At 40.4% G+C, this 17,504-nt stretch overlaps 1 protein-coding gene and 1 long non-coding RNA gene across 2 annotated transcripts in view; one reads left to right on the forward strand and one right to left on the reverse strand.

Moving 5' to 3' along the window:
* Positions 1-17,504, forward strand: part of LOC309701484 (NACHT, LRR and PYD domains-containing protein 12-like) — a 1,104,110-nt gene that overhangs the window by 246,367 nt on the left and 840,239 nt on the right. The gene's annotated exons all lie outside the window — the stretch shown is intronic.
* Positions 6,858-7,236, reverse strand: LOC309701592. Its single transcript, XR_014275151.1, has 2 exons — positions 7,145-7,236; positions 6,858-7,068 (listed from the first exon to the last, which is right to left on the reverse strand). It is a non-coding gene; the product is annotated as an uncharacterized lncRNA (long non-coding RNA).

A 17,504-nucleotide genomic window follows, 5' to 3' on the forward strand; every position in this document is an offset into this window, starting at 1 on the left:
GACGACCTCAAACCATGTATGACAGAAAAGAAAGTGTTAACGCAGTTCCAAACATCCACCTTGAATCTGCGGTGTGGGTATAAATAGAAAATGTTTTTACCTCTCACAGTCACACTGAGATGGAGAACATACAATCCACCACGAAATCCACACTCACAGGTGTAGTTCCCACTGTCTTCAGATGTTAAGTTGAGCAGGTGGAGAAACACAGTCTCATTTTCTTTGATCAGTGTGAACCTGGAGTCACAGCCATGAATAAAGCCTCGGTCGTAACGATAGAGCAGACGACGCTGTTCTCCTCGGCTCCTCTCTGTGCTGATCTCACACAGTATCATCACAGTAATATTCAGAGTTGTTTTGCTGCATATTTGAGTGGAATCGGGTTTCTTTCCAATTGTCTTCACAAGAGTCTCTATAAATTGTTCCAGTTAAAATGAAACAAAATCGGGATTATAGTTTCTATATATTTGTTGTTGTGGGAAAATCAATCACATATATTATTTCACTAACCTAACTAAAGCTTTCTTCTTAAACACCTGGCTTTACAGCTTTTCTTTTTTAATTATATATATTTACCTTCACTGCTAAAAACCACAAGCAGAAGCAGGAGAAAGCAGAGTTTCCGTGCAGTCATGCTGGTGAGGAAGTAACTGTGGCTGACAGTGTGAGGTAGACTATAGTGAAAGCAGGAAGACTTGCACCCTCCTTATTTCACCTCTTGTGTCTACACTGAAACTTTTACTATGTCTAAAATAGAAGTGCATAAAAGTGGAAGGACAGTAGAAGGTAAACCACCAACATTGTTTAAGCCAGACTGATCTCTCTGTTTATCTGGATGGACATTGTGTTCAAATTATGATGAGATGTTTGTTCAAAAACAAAACTAGTCTGATACAAAGAGTCATGTTTGCCACAGTTTATTGTGTTTGTATTGTATTAAATCTGAGAGCCTGAGTTGGAGTATTATGACTGAATGGTCTCCATTACTGGGAAACAACTATCCAGTGTGAAAAGATGGACGTTTATTTTAATATATGAATATTATTATATTAGTATGTCACCTAAAGTTTTATATACTTTAAAATGTTTCATAGAGCTTTATTATCCACTCCCACAGTTCCTGTGCTTCTTGCTGAGCGTGTCTTGTTGTCGTGTTGATGGTTCACTGAGATGATAGTCTGGTAGGAATCACTCGATGGCTGCTGAAGGTTTGTATAGGGCTGATCTGGCTCATCGTCATCCTTTAGAAAAGTGAAATATTTTAGGTATTAATCAAGTTCAACCCGGTCTACCCACACACTCTATTGATCTTTAAATCTCTCCATCTGTTGCCTGGATTATTTAATGTTTCTGCTCATTTCTGTAAGAGCTTCTTCACAAAATAAAGGACACTGAAGTTGGCACTAATAGTATTATAACACTAATCTGTAATTATCTATATAAGTAACATCCTAAAACATAAATGTACATGTTTTATGTTTACTGGCAAACTTTTAACTAGCTGCTGTAGATCGTAGCAATAAATTGCTCACCAAACCGTTGGGATTTTCAGGTACAGACACTCCAGATGTTCCTGACCTTAAGCAGCCACGTTGATAAGAAAGGATGTCAGCATTAGTGTAACACTATTCACATTCAAACAGAGAAAAATCAAGTCAGAACATCTACATTTATATTATCTTCTCTCTTAATAATTATAATTATTTTTGGAAGGATAAAAAGTGTTCATTCTAGACATGATGTTTAACATACAGCGAATTCTCATTTATTGAAATGTGATGTTTCCTTTTACTTTCTCTACATCTATATCATCTTTGAATTACTGCAGCAAAAATAGTCTCACCCATTACTTTTCCTCCAGTAGATAAATCCCACGATAACTCCAGTTATAAAGATGATCACAACACCGGGCAGATAAACGGAAAAAGATTTGTCTGCTGAAGTGTGGGCCTCGTTTGTGTCTAAATCATTGAAAAGATGCATTTGTCAGTAAAATCATTTACTTTCATTTCCTGGAAATCAAAACACAAATCAAACACAGTTTACGTCTACTGAAACTCTGAGTGAAGTAATGAAACCCCAGTTTTATAACCACAGAGCTTTAAATATTGTCACTGTGCTCTTTTCTTTTGTCTTCTTCTTCTTCTTTTGCATCTTTTCTGAATATTACTATGAACTGAAATTGGTCCAACTGCTTATATACATTCACTGGCCACTTTATGAGGTATACTTGTTCAGGGTGTAACACAAATATTTCAGTGTTCATTTCATTTGTCAATCACATGTCAGTTTCATCTTCCTGGTTAAATAAAGGTTAATAAAATAATAAAATGTCAGCAAATCAATGCTCAAACAGAGCAACATGGCACATGTTACTGGTCCCAGTGCTTCACAAACTGCTGATCTGCTGGGATTTTCCCACACAATCATCTCTGTTCACAGACAATGGTCTGAAAAATAGAAAATATCCAGTGAGCTGTGATTCTCTGGGTAAAAATGCTGTTTACACATCAAACCTTGAGGCAGAGCGGACCACACTGGATATCACTGCTGTCCTCTAACAACAGCAAGCTGAGGCTACAGTTTGCAAGTCTGGACAACAGAAGACTAAAAAAACGATGCCTTGCCCGATGAGTTGATTTCTAACAGTTCAGACTGCTGGTGGTGTAATGCTCTGTGGGGGATTTTCTTTGCAAACTTTGGACCCTGTAGTAACCACTGAGCATCATTTAAACACCACAGCCTGCCTGAAGGTTGTTGCTGACCACATTCATGTCTTTATGCCCAAAAAATACCCATCGTCTGATGGCTGCTTCCAGCAGGATACCACACCATGTCACGGCGCTCAAATCATGTACGGCCTGCGCAGTCACCAGATCTCAATCCAGCAGAGCACCTTTGGGATGTGGTGGAACGGAAAGTTTGCTTCAAGTAAGAGCAGCTGACGAATCTGCAGCAACTGTGTGATGATGTAATTTCAATATGTCTTGAGAATCTTTGAGGAATGTTTTTAGCGCCTTGTTGTGCCACAAAAAATGAAGACATGTTTGATGGCTGAAGGTGGTCCAACTCGGTTCAAAGATGTACCTGATAAATGAGTCAGTGAGAGTATTTAAACTGCTGTAAGTGAAAATAAGAAGAAAAGAAATGAACAAATTACAAGAATAAAAAACACATAAGCAGGTCAATACAATGCTAACACAGTGCTGAATAACTGTGTCAGATAAAGAAACCAAAATGCATTTACCTTCCACAGTGACACTGATATGGACAATATATGTCCCTTCAGTGTTTGTACACTCACAGGTGAAGTTCCCACTATCAGCTGGTGTTAAACTGGTCAGCTCCAGAAAGGCAGTCTGATTTTCTTTTGTTATTGAGAACCTGGGGTCACATTCCTGAGTAACGTTCTCTCCGTGTCGATACAGCAGATGACACTCTCCTCCTGTGTCCCTCTGTCTTTTGATCTTACAGATAATCAAAACAATAGTAGTCTGACTTTCCTTGTTGCAAATCCGAGTGACATCGTGTTCTCTCCTGACTGTCTTCACAACAGTCTCTGTAAACAGGGACAGCAAAATACGGTAAATACAAGATTCAGCCTGTGTCAGAGAGGACTTTAGTTTCTATATTTTGTGAATGTTAAACCATCTTTTTAATCCCATAATAATGTGTTTAGTTTAAACTAAAAGCAAGGAGGTTATAAATTTAAAAATATTAATAATGCATAATGAAAATAGTTTCCTTGTATTACCTTCAGCATCATGGGACACAGCTAGTGGTAACAGCAAAATCAAGCAAAGTTTTGATACGTCCATGCTTGTTAACATGTCTATGAGCCACCGACAGTGAAGAGGAAGATGTGCGGAAAGAAACAAGCTGAAGCTTTCCTGGCTAAGCAGACGTCAGACTGTTGCCCTTCACGGGGCAAGTGTGAAATGATGTAAAAAGGAAGTGTGCTGACAGGACTTTCATATTAAAAGGCTGTAAAGTTGAAACACTGTGCGAGCTCCCACACAAAAAGAAAACAAGCTAATTTTTCTTTATCACAGAGGAATTATTACACTGCTAACTGTCATGTTCGCTGAAACTGAAGGATGGATAATATTGTAAAAGTAACAACAAAACTACCATTTATCATAACATTATAAGCATTTTAAACTAAAATAGCGTGTTACGTCATCAAACCGCTTCATCCAATCACTCAGATACTTACAAAGTTTTGCCTGCATTACCTTTAAAATTTGTACGAAGATGAGCATAAAATGAATAAAACTGACATGCTTGCATTTGTTGTGTAGTGCAACAGGTGTATGTGGCTGAGGGATTCCCATGATGCAATGCGTATTTCTTCTTCAGTCACCTTTCCTACTCACTGTGTGTTAATGCAGCTCTCTGCATTGAATCATACCTGTTATTAACCTCTGTCTCTCTTCCACAGCGTGTCTTTATCCTGTCTTCCTTCTCTCATCCCAACCAGTCGCAGCAGATGGCCCCGCCCCTCCCTGAGCCTGGTTCTGCTGGAGGTTTCTTCCTGTTAAAAGGGAGTTTTTCCTTCCCACTGTCTCCAGACTGCTCACTCATAGGGAGTCATATGATTGTTGGGCTTTTTCTCTGTATGTATTATTGTAGGGTCTGCCTTACAATATAAAGCGCCTTGAGGCGACTTTATATTGTTGTGATTTGTCGCTGTGCAAATAAAATTGAATTGAAAATTGAATTGTGAAGGCCACACCAGAAGCCACACAATTGGGAAGTCAGTAACGTCAGACACCAGCATCTTTATTTTAATTTTAATGCACATTTCCACAAACATAAATAACGACACATGTCCCATAAACAATTTCTGGTTAATGTTTTACTGGTGCTGGAGGTCTGTTGGACTGCTGAGGGTAACTGGAGAGAAAATGATGTGTTGTTTTTCATTGGGCGTTAAGGCGTCTGGGAAGGGATCTCAGACCATTTACATCCTGGGCCATCTGACCTCAGGAAATCACATGATAAGGTGGGGCCAGGTTTCACAATGAGCTCACCCGAAACCCTGGCTGATTAGGACCCACACCCGCTTTCACACCTTGGCTCATGTGATTAGGTAGAGGATCATCAGGGGGTCCTTTGTCCCTCTTTGGGGGGAAACTCCCACTGGTTTTAAGTCTGGGACTCCCCACCATTGACCCTTAGAACTGAAGAAGCTTCTCGGATGAGAGGTGAAACGTCTTCAAGCAACTCAAGAAGTCCAGACGCTTTTCTTTCCAAGCTCCTTAGACTACGATGACCTGGATGACTGAGAACCTTCACAGACTTAAGTATTAAATTAATAGTTGGTTTTCATTCTTTGTTTTTAGATATTTTTTTTCTATTCGTATCCCCTCGTGTATTTAACTGGCCAGTTCAGTCCAATTTACTTTGGGAAATATTTAATCTGAGGTAGGGTTGCACCGATACCAGTATCTGGTATCGGCCTCGATACCACATTTTCTAAAGTACTCGTTAAAAGTTCCCCGATACCGAGGACTGATACCACGGTCTGAGACCTGTCTATGTTTGAGCGGCATGTAAGGGGTTAATCACAGGCGCCGAGTGCCCGCCCCACAGGCCCCGGCTGCATCTCAGAGCTGGGAGAAAGCGAGGCGAGACAAGTCAGCCGTGTGGAACTATTTCAAAGTGAACGAAGACACGAAAACAAAGGCGGACTGCAAATTGTGCTCATCGAAATTGTCCAGAGGAGGCTCAAAAGGTAGCGCATTTAACACAAGTAATTTAATCAAGCACCTAAAATCCCAACACGACAACGAGTACAAAGAGTTTGCCCACGCTTATTTACCCACGCTTATTAGCACAGAGGAGCATAGCTGATGCTAAAGCAGTGGGACGGAAAATAGTTGGGCATTTTAAACATTTTAAACGCCTTAGCCTACTCCCGCCTCGAGGACATTCAGGGACAGCTCAACCAGCCAATAAAGAGACTGCAGCAGGACATACAGACACGCTGGAAGAGCACGTATTACATGACATCAGTCCTATTTTTCCACATATTAATACATTTATGAATTTTGTGCAGGTATAAAGATCGCTTCTTCTCCAACACTGCTCCAGAGGCCAAGCTGCACCTGAAGCAGGAGCTTCTAGAGGTGAGGCAGAGGGGAGTCGGGCAGAAGCTGCAGAACCTCCTGCTAAACTGTTCCTCAAGGCCCAGGCTGCCGCTGGCAGCAGGTGCTGCCATTGAGCTCGACACATACCTCGGAGAGGCCCCAAGCCCTCGTGAAGACAGTCCTCTGAAGTACTGGGGTGTCAACAAAATCAGGTTCCCCACTTTGGCTAAAATAGCCTGTAAATAGCTCTCAGCCCCATGTAGCAGTGTGGACAGTGAAAGGCTTTTTAGCTCAGTGTCACACATTATAGATGAAAACAGAAACAGTCTGACTGCTGATGATGCAGAAAAGCTACTTTTCTTAAAAAACCCTGCCACTCACTGTTTCTCTCCATTTAGTGAGTCATCTTAGACTTGATGTTAATACCTACCTCAGTTGCACTGACTGCCACAGTTCTATGTCAGTGGATGTTGTTAGTTTATTCACATATTGTGCACTAAATGGCAAAGATGTTTATTAATGCCCCTTGTGTTGTCCAAAGCGGCAGAGTTTACAATAAACTGAAAAATACTTGAGTTGCACTGTCACTGTTTACATTTTTTTTATAATTATTTATTCTGTAATATGTTGCATACAACATGCTTTTCATTTTAAATAAATGTTCTTAATTCCAAACCAGTCCCTTGTTTTTTTGTTGTTAAATTATAGGACTAAAGCTGTTACCTGTCACGGGAGTGGAACGGACTCAGGCGCAGACTGAGGTAGCACAGTTCAACGACACTTTATTAATCACACTGGTGCACTATATACACGTGAAGGGGGGGGAAACACCAGGGTCCCGGGGATCACTTGGCTGGGGAGACACACTTCTTCGCACTCGCTCTGCTCCTCGTCCAAACAGTCTCCACACAAGCAGCTCAGCTCACTCTCCTACTCACGGGGTCCAGGGGTCACAAAAGGGCTGATCCAGGTAAACCTGTTTACACAGACGAGGGTAAGTCGAAGGCAAACACGGGAACAGTAGAATCGCAAGGAAGCCAGGCAATACTAACGAGAGTTACTCAATATTCCAGCGACGAACAGCTCAGAGCCCCAGCCTTAAGAGCCAGAGAACTGCAATCCGCTCGAGATCAGCTGCAGGTGCGTGGGCCAAGGGCAGGAGCCCAATCAGAGCTCCGCCCAGGCAGACAGGTAGGAGAGACAGAGTGAGAGAAAAACAACAAACACTTGTGGCCACACTGGGCTGGCCGGGGAGGCACAGGGACCATGACATTACCTGTAAATTTAAATCATGTTTTTATTAAGTACTCGGTATCGGCGAGTACTGAAATGCAAGCACTCGTACTCGTTTCCAAAAAAGTGGTATTGGTGCATCCCTAATCTGAGGTAAACATTTTGCTTTTCATTTGACCCCTGACCTGTCTGCTGTAATGCAGGAGGCAGGTTTATGACCTATACTGCAGCCAGACACCACAGGAAGCCTTCCTCCATGTTTTCTTTACAGTAATTGATTCAGCCAGTTTAAGTCTCCTTTGTTTTTGTGCATTAGATCACTGTGTGGGTTGTGTTGAGTGCTTATGTATTTGTAAGTAGCCATTATGACTTGACTAGTGGTGTTTATCTCTTTTAAGGGTCTAGTATCATCAGTTAATTAGTTTTTACACTTTGCAGGCACTTTGCTGTAAATACAACAACACTGCTGAAAACTCTAATTTAAATAATTACTACTGATGCACCTATCAAATAAACTAACATTTGCACAGGTGTTGAAATGCTGGACTCTTCCTCTCCTAAATCTGTGGCAGAGAAAAAATGCTGCAGAGGTGTTTTTTTACATGATATGTAAGAAAAATAAGAAAAAGAAAGAAACCCTGTGATTTTAATGTGAATGCATTACTGACATCTTATCCAAACACACATTGTGCACACCACTTTATCCCCTATTACAACTGCAGCTTTTATTAGTGCATGTTCACGGGACTTCTGATTCTATAGGGTCTTGACAAAAGTCTCTGCAATCAATTGATTACAATCAAGTGATTCAATTGAAACATGGAAATCAGCATTTCACCATTTTATACTATATATACATGTTTTGCTTTCAAGACTGGACAGGAGTGGCATGTGGGCGGCATTGTAGAGTGTGTTGACAGGAGGAAAACTTACACGCTCAGTAAATCACCCCCGTCACTACCTAAACCTCAAAGTCTGTAAACAGGAAGTGCATCTGCATGAAAGCTTCTGTTTTATATGCAGACAGATGACCTTTTGATGTAAAACCTTTCTCTGTATCTAGAGAAACACTTTAACTATATATTCAACTATATAGTTTAACATTTGGTCCGTAACTATCATTTAAAAACAATAAAAAGGTTTAAAAGAATATACATAGGCGGCTATAAAGACTGCAGGTCAAACATCGTGCAGATACAGAAGGACCTCCTGGGGTCCAAAATGTCGCACTATTACAGAGCAATGCTTACAATAGTCTTGCATGGTTAGCCAGTTAGACAGATGCAAATGTTAAAGAGCTAAAACAGACATGTAAATAAAATACAACATCATGTTAGCAGCTTATTGGTATTAATGTCTCTTAAAGCTCTCCATGACCTAGCTGCATCTTAACTCTCTGAGCTGCCACAGTCTTATAAACCCACCCGCTGTCTCAGGTCAGCTGATCAGCTGTTCCTGAATGTTCCCAGGACTGAGCGTAAACTTAGAGGACATCGTGCTTTTGCTGCAGCATCTCTGAAACTGTGACACGATCTGCCTTTAGAGATTAGACAGGCTTCTTCTCTGCCTGTTCTTAAATCACTCCTGAAAACTCATCTCTTCACCCTGACCTTTGACACCTTGTAAGATGTTGGTTTTTAGTTTGAGTTTTTTAGTTTATTTTTGCTGTTTTATCTTGTTTTGAAATATAGGGCTGTTTACATTTTTTATGTATTATGTGTTTTATTTTTTTACTGTTATGTTTTATTCTATTGTTCTTAACTCATTTACTGTACAGCACTTTGGTTTTGTCCTGGGTTTTTTAAAGTGCTTTCTCAATAAAGATGGATTGGATTGGACTGGAAGATAAACACTTTAGTTTGCAGTACTGTGGTGAGTTCACAGTAAAGCACTGTGTTGGACTGGCGCACAGTGATTGTGGCGTTCATGGTCAGTGTTAGGTTACCTCAAGTACAGTGGATTCATTTGCATTTAAGCTGATGATGCTTCGATTAAGTCATCAAATTTCACCTTTATATCAGCTCTATAAGCCAATTCTCAGGATACTGTTAGTGTAGGAAATGGAAAGACAACCAAGATATCTGTGAAACGTCTGCTTACATCTTGAATTCAGCTCCGGCGTATGTGGTAAGTTGTTAATGAGTGACTTTAATTTATTATTTGTTCACATGTGGCTATACACTCTACTGAGAATAAGCATACTGTCATGATATGAGTGGATCTTCAAAATAGACATCAAAATAGGTCATGGAGAAAATAAGTATAAAAAGTAAAGATCTTATTAGGAATAATACTGTTTGGATAATTATAACCATCATAAGCAACCGAATCATCTCAACATGTATTTGCTCAAAAATGTATTTATTACCACAAACATGTATTTAATTATCAACACAAGGAAAATCAACAGTTTCTAGAACTCCAACAGGGGCAGGACTTGGAGGTACTGGGATTTCAGGAGGCAGCAGAATGGTACACTGGTCAGTGTCATTATTATTGACCTGTGATGGTGGATGGCCTTGGAGGGAGCTGAGAGGTAACTCAGACCTCTTGTCTTCAGGACACATAAAGCAAACATACTCCTTCTCAGCAGCTGGAGACTTAGAGACATCCCAACTCATCCCAACTCATCAGCCTCATGCGTTTGGGCATCAAATGTTCCTCTTCATCATTAACAGAAAAAGCAGTAGAATACCTGCGCTTTCTGCAGAGACCTACCTCTGCAGTGGGTGGAGGTCTCGGAGGCAGAGGAACATCGCTAGGACACATGAAAAACATCACGTCATCATCCAGGGATGAACCATCGTTTTTCAAATCTGGATTAATGATCTTGTCTGTGTCCTTTGCATGAAAGCTGGCATCAGCAGGTGGAGGAACTGAAGAAACTGGTACATCAGAACTCATCAGCCTCATGCGTTTAGGCATCAAATGTTCCTCTTCATCATTAACAGAAAAAGCAGTAGAATACCTGCGCTTTCTGCAGAGACCTACCTCTGCAGTGGGTGGAGGTCTCGGAGGCAGAGGAACATCAGTAGGACACATGAAAAACGTCACGTCATCATCCAGGGATGAACCATCGTTTTTCAAATCTGGATGCATGATCTTGTCTGTGTCCTTCGACTGAAAGCTGGCATCAGCAGGTGGTGGACTTAGGAGCTCACATGCAGGTGCGCTGATAGGTCGGAACATGAAAGCGGGAACTTCATTGTCCAGAGCACAACGGTCTGCACTGGATGAGCGTGGGAGCTTCTCCTTTGCCTGTGGAGGAGGCAGACTTTGACTTTGTGTTGCAGAGGAACATTTAAGTCATCTGACGTTTTGCTCTGTTACATATTATTATTGTTGTTGTTGGATTTTTCTTTAAAAATTCACACGATTTAATGTTTAGAAACAGACACAGTGAAGGGTAACTTACCACAGCTCGAGCCATTTTAGGCGTCTGTCAAGGCAAAGATGCAGGATTTGGTTTCTCTGTGTAAGATTACAGGACAGTTGTCAGTTTCATTTTCAAGTCAGTTGGATAAATTCATATCAAACTTCTCAAACTGTATCATTAAAGCATTGTTTAGGTGGACAAATATGAAAGATATGAAGATAAAAACAGTAACAGCTGGCAATCAAGGGAAAACAACCTCACGAAAAAGGTCTTAATCATTATTGTTTTAAAGTAAATCTTTCAGTGCTTACTTCAGTGATTGTTTGAAGTCTCTGTGCTTGTTGTCAGTCGCAGATTTGTGTAAAATATTTGCAGTTTGTGCATAAAGTTTGCAGGAGCTCCAAAGTTTGTCTGTTCAATACCAAAGTAATGAGGAGACTGAGTGCAGGTTTGGAATCCTCAGTGACAGAAGAATGCAGCAATGTTTGAATTTGAATTTGTTATTGTTTTATTAACAACAACTACCAGGATCATACCATAGCAACACAGTGATGCCCAATCAAATGTCAGGTACAAGGGATAGCCCACATACACATCCAACAGCACAGTAAAGCAATGGGCACCAATGCCACCAGTCAGGCCTTAAAAATACCTGAGTTATATAACAGCACACTGACAGTGTCTCATCCAAAAATATAAAATGTATAAATACAGTTAATATCATTTTCATTTAAATTTTATTTAATTCTCTTCATATAGTGCCAAACAGATGTCTCAAGTCGTCACTGTTACAACATAGATAAACATGAACATGAAATCCATTATTTAATTCTCTTCCATTCACTCCAGTTCAATTCAATAGCTATATAGATGGATAGACAGATACTGTATTATATACTATATTGATTCCAAATGGATAATTAATGTGTTATATCACCAGGATAATGAATTCAAGTAGTACAATCTCCAATAAACAGACAACACAGTTCAAGTTCAAAGTGCAATATGTGCAGGATCCAGGCTTTATATTGTAAGATGCAAAATGTTTATATATACATAATATTGTTGAAAAAATAAAGAAAGTTAAAAATCAAAATAAGTTTATTGTCACTGTGGCTGATGTGATTGCAATATGAACCCGGAAGCAGACAAGGGAGAGATGGAACTGAATCTTAACAAAAAACAAACCATTTATTAGGTTGAAAAACACGAACACAAAACAAGGCCCAGCAAACAGGGGCGGAAACTAAAACTAAAACCTATCCTGGGAATAACTCGGTATGACTATGACAACTATGACAAGAAAAACATGAACATGAATCCGAGGAGGTGCATGCGAGAAACTCTGATGAAAAAACATGAACATGAACATGGACCTAAACAGAATCAGGAGATAACCTGAAACCCGGAATAACGTGAACGGAGGAAAACGCACCAACACTGCCCAGAGGAAGACAGCGGACTTAAACACACAGAAGAGAAAGGAGGGAAGTGGAAACACAGCTGACACAAATGAACCTGACACCACAGGGGAAGCAACATGAAACACACTGAACATGGAAACACAACCCTTTCATAATAAAAGACGAAACAAGGAGAGACGTGGACGTGTGATGGGCTGAGTTGCCAAATGGCTGGTAGGCTTTTAGCTAGGCTTTAGCTTCAGCCAAGTGGAAGCTAAATTGGCTAGTCATTCATATGTAAATTAGGTTGTTACCTGAGAATTCTGGAGGGGAGTGGGGGTGTGTGAATGATTGCTGATTTCTAACTGCCAACTGCCTCTTTGTTTGTCTGGGGGGGAGCTGCTAAAAGCGGTGAACTTCGTTTTGTGTTCGTCTTGATGCATTCTCAATCATCCAGGAAATTAAATCTCCAAAAGTCACCAACTTGGAGTGGTTAGTTTCCTGAGCCACAAGGAAACTTGTGTTTCAGTTTGCCATCTTAGGGAGAAATCAACACACATGGGTGTATTCAGTGTTGGGACTAACGCGTTATTAAGTAACGCGTTACAGTAACTACGTTATTATTGTGGTAACGAGCACGGTAACTAGTTATTATGCCAAAATCAGGAACGCGTTACTCGTTACTGGGATTTAGATAGGGTCGTTACTCGTTACTTCGTGTGGTGACTATCGCGGAGCTTCCACAGATTCAGTAACATTAGCAAGTGGTGGAGGCCAGCAGGTGGATGAAGGAAAAGGGACGCAGAAGGAAAAGAGACCCGAGGCGGCCGCCGGTCCAAGTGTGAACTGAACTTCAGGTAAGAAGTTATGACCTGCAGTCTATCTGGGTCAGATAGGAACCAAGTTTAGGTGGAGTTTATTTTCGTTATTCTGACTTTTTCCGTACTGCGTGCTAGCTAGCATGACGGAGTTATTATACAGCTGGGTGGGTGCTATGAAGTTAATGATGTTGAACTTTATTTTGTTCATAAGTTATTAGAATTGCCAACCGTCCCGTCTGGTATTCAGAGAAAATATTACGCGTTTCTTATTGAGGTGAAAAGGAACAGTTAGTCCCGTAATTCAGCTACAATGAAAAAGACACAAAGCTGGAGTTAATCTGTGTCTTTGCTGCACAGCTGCCTCTTCTTCTTTCATTCTCCCCCTCCCTCTCCCGTTTCTACTTCAATCATGAAAACTGATCAATGATCAGCTGATCGGCTCTCTTGTTTGTTTATCGCTCACTTTGCGCCGAAAGAGGAAACCGGATGTCGCGGTAAACAACAGCAGCATGTTTAAGCTTGATCAGCTGTTGTTAGAATTTATTTAATATTAATTTCTAGTATCAGCTGATGTTTGCTGGAGCCACAGCTGTAAACCTGCTGGTCATGATGTCGGTTTGGTTATCTGGTGAGAGGGAAACATGAAGATGAAACCAGGAGATGTCCTTACTGGATCATCAGAGCTGAACAGGTGATGGAGAAACAGGTTTACCTTTTAGGTGACATGAATGAGTTGAAGGGAAGTTATGAACTGTTTCTGAGAGACAAATAACACCAGGATCCTTTTTTAGATAGCTGACAGCTGGTAACTGTGCAGGTGCAGATCTAGCAAAGTGTTGCCAGGGGGGCATGTAGGGCATTAAAGGGGGGCACAAAGAAATACTTTTCTTTCTTATTCTCATTTAAAATGTCTAGCTTTTAATAAATAATTATCTGAGTCTTACAACAAACGATTGATAGATTGATGCATATATACCATCAGAACAGTGTACATCACTGTCACAACAGTGTTTATTTTCATTCAAAGGCTTTATGATTTTTCCTATAATGGTGGGCCGGTCTCTAGTCAAAATGCCCAGGCCAATTTTCTGTCCCAGTCCAGCCCTGTATGCAGCTCATCTGCAGTCTGGTGTTACCTACATCTTCCTATTCAGAAGGCAGAATTTCCAAGTTCTGAGTACAATCGAAAGCACCACGACTGCAGTTTTTGTGTTGGAAAAGGCGCACATGACGCTGTGACGTAGGCTAGAATCATGGCAGCAGTCAATGACGGTCCAGGCGTGGGATTTCTCTCATGGAAATATGCACATTATCTTTTCCTTTCTATTGGTAGGTGGCACAGTGCACTTGTGGCAAGTAAGCAAGCTAGAAGACTGGCAAAGTTATGGAAGCAACACATTAACAAGAGAATTCTGAGTAAAACCAAAGTTACTTTCCCTAGTAACTAGTTACTTTGAAAGTAACGAGTAACTTGAAGTAACTGAGTTACTTTTGAGAGAAGTAACTAGTAATGTAACTAAGTTACTATTTTAAAGTAACTTACCCAACACTGGGTGTATTTCCTTTGTTGCTGAGATTTATTGATAAAAACAGTACAAAAAAACCAACCATTTGTACACATATTTACAAATAATAATAAAAAGTGAGTGAGTACATTTCAACATTTTCAGCAATCACTCACAATCCTGGCACTGCCATGGTATCTGTAGTCTGCATTTACCACATGTGTATCTGTAGCAGTGAACACATCGCACAGTGGCATGATTGTTCTTGCATTTGTGTTTGACCTGACACATGGCTCTTTTTCCAGGGCTAGGTGTGGAGGGTTGTGTCCAAAGCAACTGTTCTTTTCTTGCCTTCTTCCCAGCTACATGAGAGTGAGCCAACTCTCTTGCAAGCTCCACCAGGAAGTCCACCCGTCTTTCCTTCGTCCCGGTGCTCCATAGGATAATTCTAAAAAATGCTTTAGTTCCTCACATTTTAATGCAACCCACTGAATTAAAGCTGAAACTACATCTGAGTTGTATCATTTCAAATTCATTGTTGTAATTTACAGAACCAAAGTTAGAGAAAGTTGTTTCTGTCCAAAGTCTTATAGACATAACCAGAGATGGGCAGTAACGCGTTACTGTAATCCGATTACTTTTTTTGAGTAACGAGTAAAGTAAGGGATTACTATTGCAAAAACGGTAATTAGATTACCGTTACTTTCCCGTAGGAACGCTGCGTTACTGCGTTACTAAAACCGTGATTTTTTTTGCGAGAATGTCTCATGACAGTGACGTAAGCAAGTGCAACGTTTGTGACAACAGCTGTGTGCAGATCAACAATGGATCATATATCGAGTGCGGGAGAGAGTATGAGCATGCAGCGTTTAAAGCGTGGAAGTACTGACCATACTTTGAGTTTGATTCCATAAAGAGTGACAAAAACATTAGCGTCCGTTGTGCGTGGGAAGAAAACTTCTTTTTACAGCAAAAAAACCCCTAAACTTCCGAGCAAGCACCGAGTGCACAACGACGTAATGGGAAATTCACAGAGCTGCCATATCCTTCCACTGACCGCTGCAGCACACCTGCACCAGGGTAAACCTCCGCCTACCCTGCTCCTGCTTTACAGGTGAAAATAGAGCAAAAGGACCGCTAGTCTTTGACTTTATTTATTTTCTGGTGTGTTTTACTTGCATCTATTTGAAAGACTGAGTGTAAACACACACACAAAAAAAAATTATGTGCTGGAATGTGCAGAAAATAGGTTTAAATATTAAACAAATTTCTTCCAATCAGAGAATGTTGCATATAATTACATTTTTGCTTGATGCATAAAGTTAAAAGATTAAAACAGATAAAACAAGTTTTAAAAAGGGACTTTTCCATTTGATTGCATTTTGTATGATGGATTATGTAGAAAAAGTAGAATTGGGCTGAGAGATCTATCGCTTTATCACCTATTCAGGTTGTAAATCGTGTTTTTAAAAAGTAACTAAGTAACTAAGTAATTAATTACTTTGAAAATAAGTAATCAGTAAAGTAACGGGATTACTTTTTTGGGGAAGTAATCAGTAATTACTTACTGATTACTTTTTTCAAGTAACTTGACCAACACTGGACATAACTGTATGATTTTCAATGATTTCAAGGACAGCTGAAGATAAAAAGTATTCAACAAGGAGAGACCAGGAATTAGTGACGTGCAGAGTTTGAATAAGAAGCTGTAATTAGACTGAATGCAAGACGAGAGCAAAGCCATGGCAACAGCAGGAAGTGGAGCAGGACCTGCGTGTGTCCATGAAGCTCGATGTTTTTGTGCACAGATCACATGCAGTCTGAAATGTTGTGCAGTCCAGACTGTATATTTTGCTGAGTGAAATACAAAAGCTTCCTTCATGGATGGAAAAGAAACTGTTTCAGTGTCAAATGAAACACTTTCTGTTGATTTCAACTCCCAGAACTGAGTTCAGCTGAGCTCCACGGTGCAACAATTAGACTCCACTATGTTTCCTCTGTTTTGTAACAGCAACAGGCTGTTTAGGGCAAGATTTGCTAAAAGGCTCAAAACAGCGCTTACAGACATGGTTCGTTTTTTGGGCCAATTACAAAAGTTCTGCTGTTTTCTAAACACAGGAGATGTGAGTTCAAATGTATAAAACACAAAAATAAGACATGCTTATTTGTATTAAATATCTGGATAATGATCTGTAGATGTTAAAAACATTAATAACACAGTTTGAATGTCCAGAATTGGGTCTTCATCAGGGTCACAAAAATCTTTGAGATTCTGTCTCTGACACACAATCCTGTCGCTGCGCTCGATTTGTAAACACTAACAGCTCTTTGACTCCAGAACCCAGTTTGTGTTGGTGCGAGGCATTAGTGGATCTCTCTCTTAGAGTAGAGTTAGAGTTACTACAGTTTCTTAGGAAACTGAAGAAGGCCCATCTCCCTCCTCCAGATTCCCGTGCAAATGTCAGACAATTCAAAATCCTGTTTGACTTTATAAAGGAGACACAAATGTGCAACAATCTTGACAGAGTGCTACAGTGTCACAGACAGTTGCACTGCCTTTGATGAGAAACACTGAGTGATAGTAAAACTAAACAATCACTGCAACACACTGATACAGGAGAAGTTGTGATTGTTCTTTTCATTTGTCCTGTTGTGTAGTTTGGCTGTAGTGTGCCCCCCACCCACCCCCCTTTCAAGAAGCCAGCTGTATGATCGTCCACATTAAGAGAAGGAGTTAAAAGTGGGAGTCAAAACCTCCAAGTTAAAGTGGAACATTAATGTCACACAAATGCAGACACAGACTCAGTGCCATTTTTATATTGTTAGATTCAGAGATTTTATTGAAGTTCTCAGTTATATTAGGGACATACAGAATGCTTTCTAATGGAATAAGAGGAGAGAGTGAAGCAACTGTGCCACCCTAAGGACCATGGAGTGGGATTAATGATGAGTTGTGCTCATTTGATACCAACTAATGTGTGTTGGGTGCATTGTGAGCGCCGTCCAGGAGCGAACCAAACCCCAAGACTGGCAATTGGGACATTGAATGTCACCTCTCTGGTGGGGAAGGAGCC

This window comes from Aulonocara stuartgranti, assembly GCF_965226115.1.
Source record: "Aulonocara stuartgranti genome assembly, chromosome: 23".
Classification (NCBI taxonomy): Eukaryota; Metazoa; Chordata; class Actinopteri; order Cichliformes; family Cichlidae; genus Aulonocara; species Aulonocara stuartgranti.